This window comes from Artemia sp. Qi Xiang Cuo, chromosome 12 (assembly GCF_049724085.1).
Source record: "Artemia sp. Qi Xiang Cuo chromosome 12, ASM4972408v1, whole genome shotgun sequence".
Lineage (NCBI taxonomy): Eukaryota > Metazoa > Arthropoda > Branchiopoda > Anostraca > Artemiidae > Artemia > Artemia sp. Qi Xiang Cuo.
The window spans coordinates 36,620,491-36,634,861 of record NC_142805.1 but is presented as its reverse complement, the minus strand read 5'-3'; the positions used below and the strand labels follow the sequence as shown (position 1 = coordinate 36,634,861).

The following is a 14,371-nucleotide window of genomic DNA, read 5'->3' as shown; positions in this document are numbered from 1 at the left end:
GAAAAAAATACAAATGAATGTGCATTGCCAGTTTAATATATATATACTGATATTTATTAATCAAAATGTTAATATTATTTGATTTATTAAAGTTATACAAGTAAAAACGTTTATATTTTTTTCAGTAAAGTGCAGATTATGTTCTGGCCTTGGGGAGGCATAGGGGTTTTGAGCCCTACTCATGTTAATTTCTGCTCGTTCAACTACGCTGAACAAAATGGCCATCTCAAAATTTTGATTGGATATGTTTGGGGAAATGGTGGGCGTGGAAGGGGTGTTAGTTGCCTTCCAATCACTTTAGACTAGTAAAATAGGTACAAACCACTCCAATTTACAATTGAATGAGCCCTTTTCGAAGTTTCTAGGACAACTGCTTCGATACGAAGTGCCCTGGTCAAAGACTAAGAAACCAAGAAAACAAAAAATAAATAATACAGTGTGCCAACATCGATCTTTACTTAGGCAGCACTATTGCCCTGCCTATGATATACAAAAACAATAAGGCGTCTAAAATCAAGAGCATTTAACTCCTCATTTAGTCCTGTTTCTGAATATAATGATTACTACCATAACAACGGAATTTTAGCTTCCTCTAATAGGGCCAGATATAGCCATGGGCAATGTGCAAGATTTTTCTTATTTTTTATTGCATTTTCTGCACTTATTTCTTGTCAATAGTTGGTTCAAAATAAGAAATACAGTAATTCTAATTAAAAAAAACAACTTCAGATTAAGCAGCCAAATACTCAGCAAACCTAGAACTAGCTGCCTAGATGTTACAATTTATAGAGGCATACCTAATGGGAGTTGCAAAATATACAGAGCAACTTGAATTCTCTGATTTAAAATTTTGAAAAAACACCAGGAGATCTTACTGAACAATTATATTGCAGCTTCTGATGAAAGCAAAAAGCAATGTCATCATTCTAATGTCCATTTAGATAATACAGAGGACTATTATAGAATATTGGAATTTGGCCAGTAAACAACTGCGTAATTTTAAGCCAGGTTAACTTTGGAACACAGTGGACAAGTAAAATAATTTTGAATTTTATTCATTCACTCTTCAACTCTGGAGTCTGGACTAATAACCATATGAGAATAATGTTTTGGATTCTCAGTCATAGTATGTCGTGGATTCTCGTTTATTAATCTGATTTCCGGATTTGTGAACTGCTTTATCTCTTCTGGGTTTACTTTTATGATGGAGCTTTTGCATTCTGTGGTGCTAAATTTTAAGAAAAATTTCAAAATTTCATGAATGGGCGGTTAATGATATTATTGGCCAACATACAGCCGGCTTTTCTGAATAATAGTCTGTGATGATAGCTAAAACTGACCAGTGGTCTCGAGCGATTGTGGGCGAATGTATGCCTTTATGGCAAAGATAACTAGCTAAATACTGTCACATAATGGATATAATTGAGAACTTCCAGAAGCGTCAAAATGCCAGGACGAGGATAGGCTGGGTATACTAGGTTAGGCTATTTCAGTGGTGTGACAGGGTTTGGGGTCTTTTCTCCCTCATAAGCTCTTTTCTTTGTCCCTAACCCTGACATCCTACTTGCTGAGCCTAAACATAGTTTAGGCTCTGGAAACATTTCTCAACGCTTCATTCCCCACAACTAGGCTATTTCAAGCAGCAAAAAGCCCTAGAATTCGTCAAAAATTTTGTCAAGAATTTTGAAAAATCCCCCTTATGCTAACTACAACCAGGGTTGCTATCTGCTCCTGTCGAAAATGAGCTATTTTTCAAAAAAAAGGGGGGTGCTACACAAAATGTTTGCTATATATGTGATTTTTGCACAATCCCACTTGGAGTTACTGAATTATCTTTTATGCTTAGTTCAAACGCATGGCGTTTTGATGAAGCCCTTTCAAGCTGGGTCTACACAATGCATAAAACTCAATAAAAGCTAAATTATCAACACCTTTAATAATTCTAAATGCATTAAATAAGTCTAATCTAACTCGCCTAAATTGCAGAGATGGTATGAGCAAAAACAAACATTATCAGAGCCTTGGCTTCATTACTTGCAGCTGGAAGTATTTAAATTTGATGTTGAATATGCAAGAATCCAAAAACACATGTGAGTTTTCTACTGTTAGACTTTTTCTCTATCATGAATCAATGTGCCAAACTGTCAGGTTTTCTTGAAAATGCATGGCTTTATACATTGTATAATTGCTACTGTTGTAAGATTACAGTAAAATATAAAATCAGTAAGTAAAATAGGTAATTTTGGTAAAACAAGGTAAAAATAAGGTACTCCCTAGGAAATACAGGGTAAAATGAGTGCTTTAGGGTTGCCCTGTAGCTACAAGACCAATTGAGAATTTCTTTTAAAGCATCACTTTCAGGTTTTATTGAAGTTTTTTAATGATTCTGATTTTCTTGGGCTTAAAAAAAGGCATTGCTCTTTCATCTAGAGTCTCATCAATTTAATTAATAGTCTAGTTATATCCCTTTGGTGGTTTTTCATCTTGTGCCTAGGATTAATACCCCAGCACTTGGATAGTGCCTGATTTGGGATGTGCATTTTGAAAAAAATGACCATTATTTGGGAGTAATATCATACTAGCAATTTATTTAACATTTAAACCTAAGGAATGTTACCTTAACAGCCTTACATGTTTAAATAGCCGTATTCGGCCACATTTTTCATATTATATTGCCTACATGTTTCATTTATTTTATAAAAGCACCAAATACAAGTAAAAAAGTGGTTTGTAACTCTTTGATGACTTTGATTAACTAAGTACTGGATCATAATAGCAGAACATTCAGACACTTTCACAGTCATTAAGACTGTCTTCAACAGGATCTGCTGGCAAATCTATCTCCACTCCTTCAGACTTAGATTCTGATTCAGGTAACTGGGCCTGTTCTGATGCCCCCTAAAAAAAAAAGTCCTGGACACAGCCCTGAGAATCTTATATGAATTTCTACCTCTACCCTCCCCTCGTCTCTCCCTTAGAGCTAATTCTGTATTTGTTTGAAGATTCTTTCAAAACAACTACTGAAACACAAGGGCCGTTATACTAGAATAAGAATTTCTCAAAGACAATGTAATCAGTAACAACTCATTCAGTAACAAACGGTTGAAAATCAGGCTAAATCATAGAAAAGGGTACTGGAATTTTCGATTTCCAATAGACTGAGTTCCCTCCAAAGCTTATTCAACGACCCCTTATAAATGAACAAATATTAATACATTGAACCCTTATGGGTCTTTACTATAGGCAATGCTATACGTATGCATCTGACTTAAACAGGAGAGTAGAAATTCCAATCTCCCTTCTAATAAAGATCTGGAATTATCCAGGGTGAAAATGGAGGGAGGGGTGTTTTCTTCGGGGAGTATTTTCCGGATGAGGGGCAAATGGAAACGACGGCATGAGCACAAGATTTCTCTAAAAGGTGAAATTTAAAACAAAAATGAGGATTCTAATTCTACTTTGGCCCTCCACATTGTTGAAAATCCAGATCATTTAATTATTTTTGTTGAGGCAACTTTAATATCCGAAGCAAATGACTTCCAACATTCTTTTAAGAAGGCAGTTGAAATTAAAAAATCCATAAATTGAGGCATTGCTTTAAATAGAGATACTGGAGATATTCCTATAAACCCAATTTACAATAACTTAAAATTAAAGGCTTCAAATAACATTTTTCTTGAGTTAAAAATTAAGATCATCTGACCCCACTTTTAATAAAAATTAGGTCAGTAGACAAGTTAAGTCAATCATTAAGCAGATAATTCTTGCCCAATCTAATTGGTAAATAATCTTTCATTTATTTTGGGTTGGTTTGTTTGATTCAGTCTTTCCTCTGATCTGCTAGATTTGCTTTAAAATGTTAGTTTTCCTTCTTTTTTTTTTTAGCACTAAAGACGGCCAGGCGGAACACCTTGACGAAATATATGTTCAGTCATTTTTGCTTAATTTCTGTTCACTGACTGACCTTACCCTCGTTCTTCTCGGCCATTTAATTTTATACTTAACCTCTGGCATTGGGCATGCAGCCCAACTATACTAACCCCCCAGCCACCTGATGTGACAATATAAAGCCCAAATTATAAATTTTCAATACATTCTGCCACCCGTAACTTGTTTTTCCAGCTTTTGTTTCGTCACAGTTGATTTAATTTAAGGACATATGGGTTGAAACAAGAGAAGCACATTGAAAGAATAGATGAAAAATACATAATTTAGGCTATATATGTGCACATTAGAGGGAGGGGGTAAAGTATAGCTGGAATGCATGCAAAATGTGTTAGCTACAATTATTCAGCATATTATGAAGTAAGAATTGTTTTCTAACTTCACTTCTTGAGTGAGGTCGGGATAATACATATGTACCTCTTATTATTCTTTTCTTGTTTGTCATATATCAATCCTGCTTGTAGCCCTTTCTGTCTTTAGCAGCTCACATACTAACATAATTTTATTTCAACTGATATTTCACCATTTTAAAATTATAACTACCTGTACTATAATACACTTTATCGTCTTGATAACAAGAGATTGAAGTCAGACAGACGGCTTTTCAAACCAGGGATCACAGCTCTACACAAAACAAAGTCATATCCAAACTTGTTTCTGCCAGCCCCTTCGCGCTTTTGGGCTGTGAAAGTTGCAAGGTGTCATAAAATATGTCAGTAAAATGTGTAAGATACGGGTAAAATAAATAAAGTATGTAAAATAGGTAAAATACCAATAACGGTAAAATATTCAATTTTATCGTGGCCAATTTTGACAGTTATAACACTAGTAATTGCACTATAAGAGTGAAGGTCAAATTCAATAATTTTATTATTTACATATACATGTATTTTTTTTACATAAACCCATGGGGAGACAAGCTAAAAAAAACTAGGCATAAACAAAGACAAAATAACACTACAGTATAAAGATAAACACGACAGCAAAGATACAATAGCACAACAGTAATGTGAAAGTAGCAGCTAGCCCAGTATTCATAAAAAAACATCAAAATGTCAATACTATTAAAAATAAATTAATACTAGAAGATAGCCAAAAGGCCCACATTCAACCAGAGCAACAAACCATACAAATTACTTTATCTTATTAAATAGAGGCTAAATTAACAATAATTTTGAACTAAATTAAATTCAAGATTCCTTTTTATTAATTGGATAGAAGTAAAACTATCGATAAGATCCTTGTGAGCATCCCAGCACCAGGCTATCAACACAAACAAAGCAAATTTAGACCTCTCAGCACTATACTTGTCAATGTAGAACAAACTTTGATTGAGGTAATATGGCGGTAATTTCTTAATGTCATAATTAAATTGAAAAAGAATTACATCAAAAGAAAATTGTTGAGAAACTGGAAGTATATCTAGATAGGTACATAAAGATAATGTAGAAGACTTATTTGGAAGTACAATAGGCAATGAAATAAAAAGTTTCAGGATTCTTAGGGCTTTATTTTGTAAAATCTGTATTGGTTTAATATGGCTTTTAAATGTAGATTAAATTAAAAAAAAACAAGTTTTTTAACTGAAAGTAAGGAACGACATTAAAACTTAAAACGAACAGAAATTATTCCGTATATGAATGTGGCTGTCCCCCCCTCAACGCCTCGCTCTTTACGCTAAAGTTTTTCATTATTTAAAAAAAAATTGAGTTGTGAAAAAGTCAAACTTTAGCGTAGAGAGTGAGGGGTTGAGGAGGTGACAGCCATTTCATATATGGAATAATTTCTGTTTGTTTTAAGTATCAATGTCATTCCTTACTTTCAGGTAAAAAAAACTTTTTTTTATTTAATTTTTGAACTCTTTTGAATTAATAAAGGTTTTGATTTTGGCTCAACGTACATGAATAATTAAAACAAAATTTGAATATTAATTTTACTTTTATTTGGTTAAATGGCTTTCTCGAAACATGTTTAATTTTATTTACGAACGTTTTTATTAGTAATAAATATTAATTAACTTACGTAACGAACTTCTATGTTCATATGTTTTCAATTCATATATTAGAGGGTTCGCCCCCTAGTCAATACCTTTCTCTTTAAGCTAAAGTTCGAATTTAGTTCAAACTCTTAAAAAATCACCCCTTAATAATAAAGGCCGTTAATAAGAATAAATATCTGTTATGAAAGTACTAAATAATCTTTGGCTTAAAGAGCGAGGTATTGACTAGGGGGTGAACCCAATCATATACGTAATGTTTTCTGTCGTTTTAAGTTTTGATGTTGCTCCTTACTTTCAGTTGAAAAACTTATTTTTTTATATATAAATATAATTTCTGATCTTTTTTTTAATAATGCTGGGAAACCCGGCGCCCCGTTCATAGCAATGTCCTTTCCCCCGTGAAAACTTCCTGCATGGAAATATCCTCCCACGTAACCCTCGACCCACTCCCCCCCACCCCACTACCAGAAGAAAATCCCCCCTGAAAACGTCTGTATACTTCCCAATAATCAGTACTATATGTTAACATTGGGTAAAGTTCATAATTTTCAGCCCTCCCCCAGGGGACTTCGGGGGATTAAGTCATCCTAAAAGACATAGTTATCATATTTTCGACCATGAAGAACAAAATGGCTATCTCAAAATTTTGATCGGGTGACTTTGGTAAAAAAATGAGTGTGGGAGGGGGCCTAGTTGCTCTCCGTTTTTTGGTCACTTAAAAATGGCACTAAAACTTTTAATTTCCGTTAGAATGAGCCCTCCCACGATATTCTAAGACCACTGGATCGAAACGATCACCCCTGGGAAAAAAAAACAAACAAAAAACAAATAAACACACATCCGTGATCTTTCTTCTGGCAAAAAATTCCACATTTTTATAGATAGGAGCTTGAAACCTCTGCAGTAGGGTTCTCTGATTCGCTGAATATGATAGTGTGATTTTCATTAAGGTTCTATAACTTTTAGGGGGTCTTTCCCCCTTTTATCAAAAATCATCCAAATTTTCTCAGAAGCGTAACTTTTGATAGGTAGAACTAAACTTGATGAAACTTATATATTTGAAATCAGCATTAAAATCTTATTTTTTTTATGTATCTATTGGTATCAAAATTCCGTTTTCTACAGTTTCGGTTACCATTGAGCCGGGTTGCTCCTTACTTACAGTTCGTTACCACGAACTGTTTGATAAGCATACTAGAGAACAATAATTAATATTAGACTGAATAGGAGCAAAATAAATGCTTCGTAAAGCAGAGTAGGGCAAATAATGCTTCAACCTTTGCATTAAAGCAACACAGCTTGGAATCTTTAAGTGTATTTTTTGAATGTGCGTTTTAAAAGATAAGCTTTTGTCAATCACAAGTCCAAGGTACTTTATCGTTTCCACCCGAGATATTGATAATATATATTTTGAAGAAGTAACTCGGGTAATGCGAGGGCAAGTATTTGACCTTTTTTGACAAACTTAAAGCAACAAAATTTGATAAACACTAATCAAGAACATTAGAATATGCAGTATCCATTTTGCAACCAACTCCTCGTCATTCTTCTCAGAAAGTGAAATTGCCATATCATCAGCAAAATGTGTTTTGAGACATGGGATTACCAAAGTGCAGTGAAGATCATTTATATAAATTAGAAAAAGTAGAGAACCCTAGGAGAGAGTCCTGATGTACCCCAACCTTCGAAGATTGAGGAGCAGGGGGAAAGAGGAGATTGCCTCCATCTATTTGTTGCTCTCTATTATTCAGATAAGATTTAACTAGATCCAATGCTGGTCTGCACACACCAAAATTATCCAATTTACAAAAAAGAATACACTGGGATATTGTATTGAATGCTTTTTTAACATCTAAATATATTGTTACTTGGGTTTGTCCTCTATCTAAGTATTCATGAATATAATGGATAAGAGCAAGGATAGTGTGTTCAGTATTGTTTCCAGACCTAAAACCAAATTAAAATTTTTTTGAAGAAATTAGACAATTTAAGAAAATCATAAAACTTTTTATAAATTGCCTTCTCAAGTATTTTTGAAAAAGCTGTAATTGGATTGGTTTCCAGGAGAGTCACCTTTGTGGGGTGGATTTATCCTTGCTTCTTTAAAAGCAGATGGGAAAACTCCAGTTTTGAATGAAATATTAATTATATGCTGTAATGGTAAAATTACTGCAAACAATGTTTCTTTAACAATTACAGAACTAGACCAGCCTGTTCCTCCTGAATTACCTGGATTTAGATCACAAACTTATTTTGTTATTTCAAACTGAGGAATAGGCTCAATAAAAATTGAAGAACTTTGAGGAGATGGAAGGTACATAATAAAAATGTTTATTATTGCGTGAATCAAACTGGTTTGTTACTGGTGAAGCAATCTTCTCTCCTATATTAGCAAAATATGTATTAAAATATCAGCCACTTCCTCCAATTTATTAGTAGTTGATCCATCCTCCAAACTATTAACTTCAGCAAACTTAAAATTTCTTTCTTTTTGTTATAAAAGAATGAGTTAAAGACTATGTTTTACAAGGAGAATTTTGAGCCTTTTCAAAAGACTCTTTATAATACCTTTGTTTCGAAAATCCTGTGGTTAATTTATTTGAATTTTTTATATTATAATCATTTAGATTCTTTAACTGCTTTTGAAATAAATGATTTTTTTTATTTACTGATATTAAAATTCCAGGATATCCACAGCCTTATAGGAATTTTTCTCTGCAAATTTTATTTATAAGAAATGGGCAGCTAGAATCAAGGCAGCATTTCAATTTTCTTAGAAAAGTATCAGTTGTCATATCTGTATCTTCTGTGGATATAACCTCTTGCCATTCCAACAGAACAAGGCTTTCATTCAGATGCTTTAATGTTATTTTATTTATTAACCGTACTTGACGTTCGTTAGTTACCTATGGTATTTTTATAAGTAAAAACCAAATCTGAAATCAGAAGAAAATGATCTGATATATCACTTAGAACAGCAAAGTTTACTTGAACTGGTAAAGATATAAAAATACTATCAATGAGAGAAGCAGAACAAGATGAAATTCTTGTAGGTATCAGGCAAGTAGGAAGCAGATAAGAAGAAAAGCAACAAGACAATAAATCAACAGATTATTCATTTAAAACATTCTAGGTCATTTTTGAAATCTCCCAAAAGATAACACCTTTATTTTGAAAATAAGGTTGATGCAAAAAATCATGGAGTTTAGACAAGGAATCTTTTTTTTCCAAGACTAATATCAGTCACCATTATATTGCCCTAGAAGGTAAAAGAGATACCTTCTGTTCTCTTCTTTTGGTTGTTGCTTATATTGTATTTTTTTATCCCCTTGTATCCCTGGACATGGAGCCTTTCAGGGGGGAATAAGAGTATTGTATTTTCAATCTGTATTTATTGGTGAATAAAGCTCTGAACTAATACTGCTAAACCACCTTGTCAATTGGTTTTTAAAAGTAAACTGATATCCAGGAAAGACATAATGAGGTCTGTAAGAAAAGACTTACAGAATCCAACAACATGACATGATAGTAAATGAACTACATCAACAAGATCATCCAGAGAACTAAAAAAAACTCTACAATTTAAAAATCATGTTCTCACCACACCAGTACTGGGAAGATCAGAAACTTTGGAAGGTAATTTATATTTACATTTTGGAAAATTAATTAATCCACCATCATTTATTTCATTTCCAACAAATTTATCCTGACTCTGGAATATGGGAAAAATAAAAAGGGTTAGACTCTAGGTCTCTCAGTCTATCCCCAATACAATTATTACCCATTAAAAAAAAAAAAAAAAAAAAAAAAAAAAATATGATCAGGACCAGCGGAAACTTTCAAAAAATACACACCATCTGAATCTTAAGGTAGCAAAAACAACTGAACCAGTGAGAACTCAAAAATAATGATGAAAGAAAAAGAAACTGCTTGAAAATAAATAAAAACAGAAGAAAGAAATGGAACATATTCATTATAAAATGAAATAGGGATACAAAAGTAGTTATTATACTCAATTACTTCAATGATTGAAATGATTCCTATAAGGTTTTTTTTTAAAGGGTGAGAGAATTTTTGATTTTTTTTTTTTCACATAGAATCAGGTTAGAAAGAGATTATAAAAAATATATTAGATTATTAAGATTCAGAAAATGGCTGAGCTTCAAGGACTCAAAAGTTCATTAAGTTGCAGTTGTACTGCAAAAAATCCAAGAGCAGTTAATGCTCATTTTGCTTTTATCTCAATCCTTTCTTGGTCTTAGTGATTAGATCAAGATAATTAAAAGCAAATCTTCACCTCCCAGAATCTTGACTTCCAGAGCCTGGGCTGATGTTTTCTTTTTGTATATTCTGACCAATAGGATGTATATTTTTAACTATAATAAATGGTAACCGGTCCAGGTACCATCTAAACCTTTTGAATGAACATATTGTGACATTTTCTTTGACCAGACAGTTAGATCAGAAATTTGATTATTTTTTTTTTTATTTCAGTGTTTTAAATCCCCTTCTATGATTCTGCAGTCTAGTTAGAGCAAATCTGACCTAATTAAGATTAAAAAGACAGAAAAATCAACTATGTAACTTAAAGAATGAAAATGTAACTGACTCTGTGACTACAGTAATTTTAAAAAGGCCAGATGGGTTTAAATTTGATTAAAAAGTAAGAGAAAATTATTTAAGCCATGAAAATACAGTTTTGAACTTGATACATGGCAGACACTGACCTTCTGCCCAGACAAAAAATGGCGCTCTTTATTATTTAGTTCAAAAGCCAAGACTAGAAAAAAAAATCAGTTCACAAACCAAAAGATGGACCTGAACTTGCAGTTACAGTCTGATAAAAAACCAAGCAAACAAGAAATTTACAGAAGTTCCCCTAAAGTTCCAAAATGTCTACATGCAGTGCTGAGGCCTTGGAGCATCAGGTGTCTTAACCTAGCTGATGTGTCCACATTTGTCAGCACACTGGACAAACTTGTTTGCACATTCTTTATTCCCTCCCCCCCTTAAACTCAAAACCCTATCTTTGTCCCAGCTCAAAGGTGCTAGTAGTCAGGAATTGACAATTTTTTTAAGCTTTCACTAAAATTTATAAACAACAAGTAGAACAATAGGGAATTTTTTTATATAAGACAGTGGAAGGCAACTTTAAATGAATATTTAGACTCTATATCCAAAAGCTGTCCTCAGCAAAACAAATGCAGAAAAAAATTATAAAAGAACTCACATTAAAATTCAATTGTTAAAACTAAAAAAAAAAAAATTCAAAACAACCCTAGCACCATTACTACAAAGAAGTTCAACCAGGACTGGTACATCAAGCGAAATGAAAAAATACAATTCATTCAAATGGAATAAGAAACACTTACAGACAAGGTCTTAAAGCTAATCTTGCCGGTTTGGCAGCCAGCCTACAAGGTCTATCCGTAACAGGTTGAGTGGAATTGTTTGCTGTTTTTTTTTTTTTAATATAATTAGTTAAATCATTTATAATTAAATTTGTATATAAGGCATTGAGCAAATATTCCTCCAAATCCCTATTTGAAGAAGTATTACTATTTATTTTTATTCTAATTTAGATTGCCTCTCAAACAACCTATTTTATGTCTAAATCATTGCTAATAAGGGGAGTCTCTTCAAAAAATATTTTATGGCTAGGATTATCAAAAATATGACTGCTTAAAGCAGAATCAAAAGAAATATTTGTACTATCAGAATTTAAAGCTTTAGTTATGTTATCTTTGTGTTGTTGTAGACATTTTCCTAAATTTTGATGGGTTCTACCAACATAAAAGTTGCAGTCGTATGGTATTTGATAAGATCCTCTTTGGCAAGTAACTGGGATTATATCTTTACCAGAGTTTAGGAGATTCATGATTTTACAATTATTGGTAAATACTACATAAAATTATTTTATGTGCAAACTTTTTTTAAACTTGTAGTGACCTTTGGAATATATGGAAGGTAAATTATATTTGAGGGCTTGGCAGGAGCTGCACATGGTAAAAGAACCTTGATTTTACAGGAGTGTCAATCTTTGGTTAATTGTATTGTTAATAAAGACAATAGGATAACCATTTCCAAAAAGTATGTCTAATAAAATTTAGTTCATCTGTGATGTGAGATTCAGAGCAAATGTCTAGGGCAAGATCAGTAACAACAGTTCTTTTAACTTGTGGGGGTTGATTAGATTTAAAATGTAGATATCTGTTGTTTTGTGTGGGTTTTCAGAAAATTGTAAAATCTAGTTTATCAATGCCACAAATAATTAATACATCCAGAAACAGTAATTTATTTACAATTTCAATTTCTAAGCTAAATTGTAGATTTTGTTAATATGTATTAAGGTGATCTAGAAAGCCCCTAAGTTCATTTTCCCCATAATTCCAGAATTATGAATTCTGGAATTCATAATTACTCAATTCATTTTACTTGAAGTAATGATGCTAGGGCTGTTTTGAATTTTTTTTTTGTTTTAACAATTGAATTTTAATGTGAGTTCTTTTATATTTGTTTTGCTGAGGACAGCCCTTGGATATAGGGTCAAAATATTCATTTAAAGTTGCATTCCACTGTCTTATATAAAAATTTTCCCTATTGTTCTACTTGTTGTTTATGATGGAAAGGCAATGTGGTCTTTGGTGCTATTTACTTAAATTTACAAGTACCAGCTGATGAAAGGGAGTTCACCAAACAGAGAGATATAAAATTGATGTAGTCTGTCAAATAGTGAGATTACATTTCTATGTGAAGACCACCAAAAAAAGAGGTTATCTCTCTATCTGATAATCTTCATTAATTTTTTATATCTTTATTTGGCAATCTGCATTTCATTATGTGGTAGCCTACTCCTACTTCAAAGTGGAGATTAACAACATAGATTTGCAGTTCACAACATGATTAGGCTAGGATGAAAGTGGACATATTACTTGATGCCTGTCTTTATGTTCTTTCATAGTTTAATAATCACTTCTGGGGTAAATTACACCATGAGCCCTTAAAGAGTTCAAAACAGCCCTATAGTAACCAAAAGTGCAAACATATTTCTAGAAAAACTGGCTAATGAGGGAAAATTGCCATTTGCAGCTGATTCAAGAATGCTAATAATTATTTTCCTTAGAGTTAAGGGTAAAATGTTATTTTGAAAACAACTTGGCATAATTTTTCTGATAGAGCTAGAAACCCCTTAAAAATGATGTCATTTTTGAGGGGTTTCAGGTTTGGTGAATTTCTAGGTGGCACTATAATTTAGCTAAGATGAAAGTAAAAATGTCATTTGATGCATTTTTTTGTGTTCTTTCATAATTCAATAATTGCTTATGGGGGTAATTGCATCTTGAGCCCTTTAAGGGGCCCTGAAGTATTTTATATGAATCATGAAAGAGCATAAAAAAATCATCAAATGATGTTTTCACTTTCATCCTAATTAAATTATATGGCATACAATACTGCAAAGTTACCATGAAATTTGACCAGCCCCCTAATGTGCAAATATATACCCTGAATTGGAATATACCATGAATTGTTGACAGCAAAGTTTTGAATCCCAAAATTCAGCACTATTTTTGTTGACAGCATTTGGAAAACTTGAAACAGTAAGAAAACTTTTATATTTGAGTTGCCTAATAAATGAGGTTTCAATTGATATAAATAATCATTTTTGGAATATATTACTCTGAACAACTTATTTATAAGCTAGTGCCATGTTTTTAACCACTCTTCAATAACTTAACTAGTGTTTATAACTTCTTTGTGTGGTTAAAAAATGAAATAACCTTTGGGGCCCCTTTAAGGGCTCAAGATACAACTAGCCCCAGAATCAATTATTGAATTATAAAAGAGCATAAAAAGGCATCAAATGACATTTTCACTATCATCTTAGCTAAAATATAGAGCCACCAAGAAATTTAACTCAGGTTCTTTTTAAAAATTTAGAAATGCTTTTTTAAACTTTTGGTTACTAGGCTATGGACTGTTTTATCTTTTGGGGTGGGGCCCCCTTAAGGCCTCAAAATGTAATTTCCCTCAGAAGCAATTATTGAATTATGAAAGAGCACAAAAAAAGGCATCAAGTGATAAATTTACTTTCATCTAAGCTAAATTATGTAGCACACTACAAAATTTACCACCAATGGGTATATGTGTTTGGGCACTGACCTAAGGTTAAACATCTGTATGAGAATTCGCCTCTGCACTTTGCACTGACACCCTTGTTTGACAGAATTTTTGCCCAAGTTCTTCAACCAACAAAACTGGGAAACATAACAAGGTACCCCCAACAAAACTAGGTACCCCTAATAAGAGAAAACTGATTTATTGCTGTATATTATTCTGTCAACTGAACTCTAAGGTTGCACATATATTATAAAGTATAAGCAGGATATAAACAGCTCACTTCTTGCTGTGGGGTCCAAATGGGTACTA

General features: G+C 32.7%; 1 protein-coding gene across 7 annotated transcripts in view; it reads right to left on the bottom strand.

The window, feature by feature from the left end:
* The window catches only part of LOC148946075 (adenine phosphoribosyltransferase-like), a 29,195-nt gene that overhangs the window by 13,273 nt on the left and 1,551 nt on the right, over nucleotides 1-14,371 (bottom strand). The window contains exon 1 of one of the 7 annotated variants that reach the window (XM_089098071.1): nucleotides 9,546-9,565. The exons of the other annotated variants lie outside the window; for them this stretch is intronic. The gene's annotated coding sequence lies outside the window, so the exon portion shown is untranslated. Of the gene's footprint in view, nucleotides 1-9,545; nucleotides 9,566-14,371 lie in introns of those variants that run through there. 7 annotated transcript variants of the gene reach the window in all.